The sequence below is a fragment of the Ambystoma mexicanum genome, chromosome 9 (assembly GCF_040938575.1).
Source record: "Ambystoma mexicanum isolate Mex_15411 chromosome 9, UKY_AmexF1_1, whole genome shotgun sequence".
NCBI classification, from domain to species: domain Eukaryota; kingdom Metazoa; phylum Chordata; class Amphibia; order Caudata; family Ambystomatidae; genus Ambystoma; species Ambystoma mexicanum.
The window spans coordinates 78,117,987-78,123,986 of record NC_090931.1 but is presented as its reverse complement, the minus strand read 5'-3'; the positions used below and the strand labels follow the sequence as shown (position 1 = coordinate 78,123,986).

The 6,000-nt window shown below is 50.2% G+C and overlaps 1 protein-coding gene across 4 annotated transcripts in view; it reads left to right on the top strand.

The window, feature by feature from the left end:
* The first annotated feature begins 824 nt into the window (after positions 1-824).
* Positions 825-6,000, top strand: part of ST3GAL4 (ST3 beta-galactoside alpha-2,3-sialyltransferase 4) — an 866,978-nt gene continuing 861,802 nt past the window's right edge. For 2 of the 4 annotated variants that reach the window (XM_069614189.1, XM_069614186.1), the window contains exon 1: positions 825-1,098. The gene's annotated coding sequence lies outside the window, so the exon portion shown is untranslated. The remainder of the gene's footprint in view (positions 1,099-6,000) is intronic. The other 2 variants (XM_069614187.1, XM_069614185.1) reach the window with 1 other exon arrangement.

The window sequence follows — 6,000 nt, the reverse complement described above, 5'->3', positions numbered from 1 at the left end:
GTGGGGGGGGTCCTCTCACAGCACGTGCCTGCCTGCTGGTGTGGGTGGGTCCGCTGGCAGCACATGCCCGGCTGCCTGTTGGTGTGGGTAATCTCGCAGCACATGCCTGCCTGCTGGTGGGGGGGCTCCTCTGGCAGCACATGTCTTCCTGCTGGTGTGGGTGGGTCCGCTGGCAGCACATGCCCGCCTGCTGGTGTGGGTAATCTCGCAGCACATGCCTGCCTGTTGGTGGGGGGATCCTCTGGCAGCACATGCCTGCCTGCTGGTGTGGGTGGGTCCGCTGGCAGCACATGCCCGCCTGCTGGTGTGGGTATTCTCGCAGCACATGCCTGCCTGTTGGTGGGGGGGATCCTCTGGCAGCACATGCCTGCCTGCTGGTGTGGGTGGGTCCGCTGGCAGCACATGCCCGCCTGCTGGTGTGGGTAATCTCGCAGCACATGCCTGCCTGCTGGTGTGGGTGGGTCCGCTGGCAGCACATGCCCGCCTGCTGGTGTGGGTAATCTCGCAGCACATGCCTGCCTGCTGGTGTAGGTGGGTCCGCTGGCAGCACATGCCTGCCTGCTGGTGTGGGTAATCTCGCAGCACATGCTTGCCTGCTGGTGTGGGTGGGTCCGCTGGCAGCACATGCCCGCCTGCTGGTGTTTCCTTCTGCCTGGATCCGGCTTTTATCTCCCCTGTGCTGTCGCCCTGCAGGGCCCGGTCCAGACAGGGGGAGGGTGGTGGTGCTGCTGCTGTGTGAGTGTGTGTCTGTCTGTGGATACCGCTAGCTGGGGCGGGTCCCCCTCTCAGTCCCTCCCCTCCTCCTCTCCAGCAAGCAGCCCGTTTCCCTCGCAGAAGCCGCCCCCTCCCCTCCACATTGACAACTTTCCGCTGCCATACAGCGTTCGCACCCCCCCCCCCCCCACTTTAGCTGGCACAGGCACACCCCTTTCTGCAGTCGCACAAAGCCCTCTGCTGGATGTGGGATTGCCGCCGCGGAGCCCACCACACTCGCCTCCGAGGATTGCGGACACACATCTTGAAAGAAAGGGGCATCTCTGGAAACGGAAGACCCCCGTCCGGCGTGGGGAGGGTCCCGGGGGCCACCGCTCTGGAAGGGTGAGTGTGAGATGCCAGCGCCGGCCTCTCTGCTCGTGGTGATGGCGGCAGTGTGTTGTGCCTTCAGCCTGCCTGCTGTGCCTGTGCAGGGCTCTGTTCTCAGGGTCGGCATGTTCCATGCCGCTCATGTGTAGGCTTAGGCTTTCTGCGGCGGGTGTGCTCGTCGTGTTCTGTTTTCAGTTCCAGTTGTTTGCCGTGTTGTATTTTGAGGCGTGGCTGTGGTGTAGTAGTTACCGTGTGCACAGTGTCGCTGTGGTGGTAATTGCTTTGTGCACAGGGTGTATTTTCACGTTGCTGGTGTGTGTTTTGTGTTCTATGCCCTGGTCGGGCATCAGTTATTTGGTGGTGGTCGTGTCAGTCTTGGCTGCGTGTTTTCAGTGTGCCCACATGTTGCTGCTGGTGTGTTGTGTTTGCTACTGGTGTTGTGGTTCTCGATTAATGATGAACACGTGGTTGGGAGATGTTGGCGGTGTAATTGATGTTTGTTTTCACATTGGTGTGTGGTTCCTAGCTGAGTGTCCCATGAATGTATTGCACTGACTTTTAATGTTGGCTTTGCTCATTATTTTAGATTACGCCTCTCCCAGTATCTCAAATTGTCCTGTATCCCCTTGTCCTGTTTTTTCTTATTATTGTATTGTGGGACTTGGAGTTTATTCGCTCCTTCGAGTTGTTGGACTACAGTTCCCAGAATGCAACGTTATCCCTGAGTGCGGGAGCTGTTGGGAGGTGACATGGGAACACTTCAAACAGTGAATTAATACACTGAACTGCTTAAGTCTGCTAACGCGCCCGGGGGCTATTGGTTTTGAAAAGCGGCGCTATACAAAACTATCAATTAAATAAACAGCAACACAGGCGGAAACTTGACGAACGCCTTTCAGTGCCTGCGGGCGCCTTTGCTTAGCAGCCACCGGAAGCGTCGGAGCATCATTTAAAAACAATACAATTAAACATTTTGCAGGAATCCATCCTAAACATGGCCACTTTACTTAGTGTTTTTTAAGTGTGCAGACCTTTCAAGTGTTCAGCGTAAGACCTTCGAGTTATTTGGGTGCATCTGAGCGGGGGGGGGGGGGGATCGCTCTTCTCTCCCTCCTTCTCACGCTTGATGTTTGGGTTCGTGGGTGCCCAGGATTCTGAGATCAACAATAGCAGGGGGCCAAAATACGGCCTGTAATGAGGGTGTGTTTACAAAGTCGTGGGACCAGTGTCGTGGTTCCCCAGGGGGAAAAGAAACAAAGGGGTCTCTGGGTTTGCTCACATCAAAGATCAACCGGTTCTGCTGAAGCTTCGCCCCCCCCCCCCCCCCCAGGATGACTAACTCCGTCCTGGCATCCAGTGTGGTGGTGGGGGGTGGTTCAGCCCGGTGCCTGAAGCAGTTCGGTTCTGACTGCTGCTGTGCGAACATGTAATCCCCCCTCAAGGTGCCGGGGGGAGGGGCGGCGAGCGCTCAGGAATGTGCCTCGTTGGCCACTGTTTCTAGTCATGACTGTGTGTGCCAGATGGCAGACATAAAACCAGAATCGTGGGCAGTTCCCGCGCCCCCTACCCTTTACTTAAACTGGCAGCCTACCCTAGGATGGTGTCTTTTGTGGTTCCCCCAACTCCCCGGTAACCCTTGGCACCAAGACACACATGCCAACATTATCCATCCCGTTCAGGAGCTACTAGTCCAGTTCTGGTTTTAAGTTTGCATTCTGGTACTTGCAATCCTGCATTTATAGTCAGAATTACACAGCAGCAGTTTCAATCCAGTAGCTGGTTTATCAAACTGGTGGGAGGTGTGGACCCCATTAGCAGGAGACCTGCCCTTTAACGCCCTGCTTCTCTGTTTGAAATTGTGTGATCCTCCGCAAACCACTTCACCTCCCTGTGGCCCAAGCAATCCTATGTGGCCGCATTGTTGGACTAATAGTACCAGGTGTACGGCACTGATGTCGTAGACCCATTATTTTCCCTAATTAACAGGATCTAGCGTGGTCCCTTGTACCCCCCACCCAGTCTTTCAGGTCTGCCTGGAGACTGTGTGAATGGCAGTGGAGTGTGGTAGGAATCTCAATGACGTAACATTCCTAAGAGGGGAGGCTCTCCACCAATGCTAGGCCTCTAACTTCAGGAATTATGAGCATTTCAATGAGCAAATCCCGCTTTGCACTTACTTGGCACTCTTCCCACCAGGCTCTGCAGTTAGCTCTCTGCAATACACTGCCAATAGCTGTGCTTAGTTACCCCCTAACGATCTGCTTAGGTGTGCTTCTGGAGGGCAAAAAACCCGAAAGAAAGGTTGGCGCGAGCAGATGAAGCCACCGCGGGAAATCCAGAACACAGTTATTAAACACTTCTTGGAACCGTTCCTTGTTAGTTTGGGCCATTAGGCGTCGCTTGCAACCGCTATAAGCCGAAACTATTGCATTCAAGTGCGGGCAGGGGAGGAATGGCATATGAGGAGGGACACACAGCTTGCAGGTGCCCACCCATTGACTGCCCATGGCCATGCTAATCCCTATTACCATTCCCACTCAGTTCCTGACCCCCCCTGCCCAAAACACCTCCCCATGGGAACTCTTTGGGCTTCCTTTAATTAAGCCTTGCCATCAAACTTTGCACTGGAGGTGCCTGCCAGTTTTATTTTTTTTATTTTAAAGAAGTCTTCTGAGAGTTAATGACTTAATTGGAGTTGTAAGCCTCTACTGGTGTAATAAAGATGTCTTAACCAGGTCTGCCTCCAGCCACTCAATTTATAAGCACTCTGCGTGTCATTCACTGAAGCCCGGGTGAAAACAAACGGTGGCAAGGTCAACACTTTTGGCTTGTGTCTAAGTATTGGGCATTTGCCAGGCGCTGCTATTAGATGCCCAGGTACTCGCACCATTTTATCACCTGGTACCATCAGTGGCCAGTTAATACCACTATGCCTGTGCCTGGCAAGTGCCTTTCCCATGCTCACACAAAAGCCCAGGCATTGCCAATGCTTGTCTCAGTTGTATCGGTATCTGACAGCAGGGGGGTATTGTTTTAAAACGTTCCGCTGCAGCTTTCACAACCTTTGCAATTGGCCATTTGAAGTATTGTTTATACTGTTTATATAATTGTGCCTACATTGACCTATGGTTTAGAATTAAGATCTGATAATTTGTGTAAAATCCTGAGCAGAATTGAGGGAAAAATTTGGAGGAGAATACTTGGAGTGCCTAACGCGTTTCCGATCTCAGCCATCTGTTTTGAGCTGGGCATGGTGTTGCTGTGGGCACGGGTACAATGGGCCACCCTTGTTGTTCTCTACTCAAAAATCAGTGCGTCCATCCCTGATTCCCTATACCAACTAATGAGTAGAAATCGGGACCATTCATCAGTATTAATGGCCTTCTGAACTCAGCCTGCATGTACCTTAAATGGGACTGGTTTGTCTGTGGAAACGCTGATCTCGAACCCTACAAAGGCTAAGCGAGCCTTATTTGACTGATTGGTCTCAGAATACCGATATATTTCACTCTTATCTGTCTACGAGCCTCCTGACGCATGAACATAGACGAAGAGGAACTCTGACTAGGATCCTGTTACAATTTCCAAATCGTCACTACAGGGGTAGCCTACTAAGTGTTAGGTGGAACCTACTCCCAACCAGGGAAATCCAGTTTAGGAGATTGCTTATCACGGCGGATTCAGCTACTTGTAGGTTCTGTATGGCAAAACTGGAAACCTTAAGGCATCCAGTGCTTGAATGCCTCCCACTACAGGGCTTAAGAACCCAATATCTGTGGCCACTTGCAATTAATCCATTCCTTTATGATGAAGATATGATAAGGAAGCATTGTCTTGAAAACTTTGCTATCCGGGAAGGGTTGGTCCTGGCAGGTTTCATGAAATCACTGGATTTGTAGACCTGGTAAACGGATGATACTTGGCAGGGGATGGATCTCATTTCAGTTTTATTTAACTTGATGCGATCTGCAAAATTTGGACTTATTCAGAATTTAATTTTTTTTATTTGAATTGTCTGTGGATTCACTGTCTCCAGACTACAACTGGTAGTATTCAATATCTGATGTGAATGTACTATTGATCTTTTTTTGTTTGTTATATGCTGCTCTATTTGTGGTATTACTAACTGCTGTGTGCACACTGAACCAATCCAATTAATGGACCTTGAGGGAGAACCTCTCTTGATGTATTGGACTTAAATCGATGACCCTTCTCTTAATTCATTTTGTTTTCCTATTGGGTAACTATGCGTGTACTATTTTAACTTTCTCTTAGCATCTTCATGATGTGTATTTTGTGATTAAAGGAATACAATAAAGAAAAATGGGGCTTGAACGCTTCTCTTGTAGTCATTTGTGCAGGACATTTCAACCCCCCTAGGGCAAGGCATGGTTTTGAGGGAAAACACCCAGGTGATGGGGTTCAATCTGGACCTTTGCATTGGAGAGAAGCAGATAGGATTGTTCTGGTAGCAGAATTGGAACTGAGTGGAGTTAATGAATGTATGGACTATTCATTGTTTGTTTGAATCATAATGTGGAATTGTGGATTTTTAATTTGAAAATTACAGCAGCGTTTCCTCTTGGGTCGCTTGGGAGTTCTGTAATCCAAAGAGAGAAACTCTGGAGCTTGCAGTTGGAAGTATTTTGTTTCTTTGAAAACTGCTCTTCTGTAATGAGTGGAAACACCCTTGCATCGAAAATCTAACTACACTCACAAAATCACAGGTCATGGGGAAGACCGAGGCAAACGGTGACCGCCGCATCCCTCTAAAATTGAGGACAGAGGAGCCATAGAAGAGGGTAGAATTGAAAAGATGAGGAAACCCTAACTCTGTACTACATAGATCAGTTGGAGTCCGGAGGATTCAGGGTTTGATTAAGATTCGATGAGTAGCGGCTAAAACCAGCTCCTGGG